Consider the following 3053-nt stretch of genomic DNA (forward strand, 5'->3'; position numbering starts at 1 on the left):
GCAACGACGTGGATAGAACTAGAAGGTATTATGCTGAGCGAAATAAGTCAATCAGGGAAAGACAAGTATCATATAATCTCGCTGACATGAGGAATTTGAGAAACAAGACAGAGGATCATAGGGGAAGGGAGGGAAAAATGAAACAAGATCAAGCTGGAGAGAGAGACAAACCATAAGAGACTCTTAATCTCAGGAAACAAACTGAGGGTTGCTGGAGTGGAGGGGGGCTGGGAGAGACGCGGTAGCTGGGTGATAGACATTGGGGAGGGTATGTGCTATGGTGAGCGCTGTGAATTGTGCAAGACTGTTGAATCACAGACCTGTATCCCTGAAACAAATACTACATTATATGTTAATAGAAAAAATTTTTTAAAAATAAAAAGTAACAAGCCCCCCACCCCACACACACACAAAAGGGAACTGTGCCCATTCTTCCACCTGTGGGCATTTGGGCAATTCTATACATTCCTCTTCCCAAAGCCAGACTCCTACCCTTGGCTTCTGGCTTTGATATCAGCTGCCCTGAGCCCAGGCCTGGGTGAATCCTCCCTCCCGCGTCTCACTCGTGCGGGTCTGTGGGCTCCTCAGCTCTGCTCATCAGCTCGCCTCTCCAAATCCTCCAGCAAGCCCCTCGAAAGGGGCGATTCTCTCCTTTTCCTCTTGAGTTTTCTCTTTCTCTCGTTCCCCCCGCCCTCAGCTTTATGGAGATATAATTGTCATATAATACTGTATACATTTAAGGTGTACAAAGTAGATATTTATATATATATATAGCAAAATATATGTATATATTACAAAATGATTAAGATTAGTTAGCACATCCAAAAATATGGAACACCTCTCGAATTTATGTGTCTTCCTCACCGAGGGGCCAGGCTAACCACGTCTGGATTGTTACCATTTTAGCACTTATTTCTAATGGCCTAGCTTGGTGCTCCATATTATATGAAGCATCAAGAAATAAACGCAAACTGCAATCACTTTGGAGTAGCCCCGATAGCATCTTCCCTGAGTTCTGAGACTCTGTCAGACAAGGACTTGAAGACGACCCGGATGCAGTTGGGCAACTATACAAAAAGGAAGAGCTCCGAGCCTCAGGGGTGTGACCCCAGGAGCCAGTGAGATACGCAGGGAAAGCCTCAAAGCCTCGTTTGTCACAGGTCACCTGTTTGCCTTTGCTTCCTGGGGGACCGATGAGCAGCTGTTGCCCGCGTGGCCTGGGGGGGCACTCCCAGAACAGACCGCGGCCCCTAGAGCTCCACTTACATAACCAAGAGAATGGGCGGTAGAAGCAGCAGGAACTAGGCCCGAGACAGGCGTTTGGCGGCTGTGAGTCTTGTCCCCAAAGGCTCCAGGCCGAGTCTTGGCCACATTCCAGAGGGTTTGTCTGCGAGGCTGCGCGTGGGCCCGGGCCACACGGGCTGGAGCCAGCCTCCCCTCCACTGCTGGCCCAGCTCGCGGCTCGTTCCTGTCCCACAGCTGTCCGGCCAGAGGACAGCCGGTCAAAGCAGCCGGCTCATTGTTCCCAGGAAGCCTTTAGCTACGCCTGCCACCCCCTCCGTCAGCCGCCGGCAGCGCAGACCTCCAGCTTGGTGCGTTCCCAGCCGGGAGGCCCACTCTCCCAGCCACTGTGACCTGGAAAGGCCTCGGTCCAGACCCAGCCCTTGAAAGTTCCCCGTGTCTGCGCCTTGGGGCCTCTGGGGGGGGGGTGAGGGGGGCGCGTGACACGCCGGCACAGGTGCTGCTCGCCCCCGGGGAGCTTGGCCGGGGGCCCTGATGGCGGGGGGGTCAGAGAGCACAATCCAGGCCCAGCCCCCTGGCCACCCCGTGTTGCAGCTCGCCTCCCCAGACTTCAAGCAGGCCACTGGAGGGTGGTAACTGGGTCATCATCGTCTTCTTAAGTCCTGTCTAATGGCTTAGATGGGTACTTCATGTATCTCTGTAAAGCATCGAGAAACAAATGCAGAAGGCCATGTGTTTGAGCCACACTGCATCCTCCCGAGATTCTCAGAAACTGTGGGATGAGCTCTTCAGGGCCTCTGGAGTGAAGCTTGCCAACCCTGGCAGGAGGAGAAAGCCGGCCCAGCAGGGGACACCGGTGAGGCTGCGGCAGGGCAGCCCTCAGGAGGGGTGCGGTGAGGCCTGAGGCCTGGGGCGGGAGCCTCCCTCCCTCCCTGCTTCCTCTGCTCTCCCGCCCCGGCCCTTCCCCTCTCTGTCACCCCGTGGCTTTCCTCCCCTCTCTTGGGTGGTGGGGGCGGGCAGTGAGCATTGGGAGAGACAGAACCGCAGTGAGGTGGGAGGCTGGGGACAAACTGTGGCGGAGGGAGGTGGCTGGGCCGGGGGCTGGGCCACCAGGTCCGGAGAAGAATGCGTGACGTCAGAGGAAGTGAGGGCCCGTGGAAGCCGTGGCCTCACATCAGACCTGAAGTAGAATCTGAGACTCCTCGCAAACAGGCCTGGCGTTGGCTGCCTCGAAGAGCGAGCAGGCCCCTTTCATGCAGGGGGTGCAGCCAGGAATGGGGGGGGCCTAGGGAGGGTGGATGCTGGGGGCTGGGCCGGCCACCGCTTGAGAGGGAAGGCTTTCTTCTTCCTGTCCCCAAGGGATTCCTCCTTTCCTCTGTGGCCTCTGCAGTCCAGATGGCAGTAGCCCGGCGCAGTCATCTGCACGGAGAGAGCGTAGTGAGACGGGGCAATTTACCCCCAAACTCTGCGCCACAGTGTCTCAGACCCCTGGGAGCAGCCTCGCTCCTCATGGAGCCACTTACAAAGATGCCATTTAATTAGGCAGCTTAAGTCATCTGTGAGGGCAGTCACTTAGCGTCCAGCCTGGAAACTGCAGTCATCATTCCGCGCCCCCTCTCCCCTCCCCTGCCCCCAGGAGTCCGCTGACTCTGCTGTGCCCCCTTCCTTTGGCTGACCCAGCTCCCCCTCCTCACCTCCCTGCACCCGGTGCTCCCGGATCACAAGCAAGTGTGGGGGGCCCAGGAAACTGGCTTCGGAATGGCTTCACTAAGCCCCCTGGGGACACTAGTCTCCCTGGCTCCCGCTCTCCC

At 57.0% G+C, this 3053-nt stretch overlaps 1 pseudogene; it reads right to left on the reverse strand.

Annotated features, from left to right (window-relative positions):
• Positions 1-823: 823 nt before the first annotated feature.
• Positions 824-920, reverse strand: LOC113923249 (annotated as a pseudogene).
• Between the last annotated feature and the right edge of the window lie 2133 nt (positions 921-3053).

Source organism: Zalophus californianus, chromosome 9, assembly GCF_009762305.2.
Source record: "Zalophus californianus isolate mZalCal1 chromosome 9, mZalCal1.pri.v2, whole genome shotgun sequence".
NCBI classification, from domain to species: domain Eukaryota; kingdom Metazoa; phylum Chordata; class Mammalia; order Carnivora; family Otariidae; genus Zalophus; species Zalophus californianus.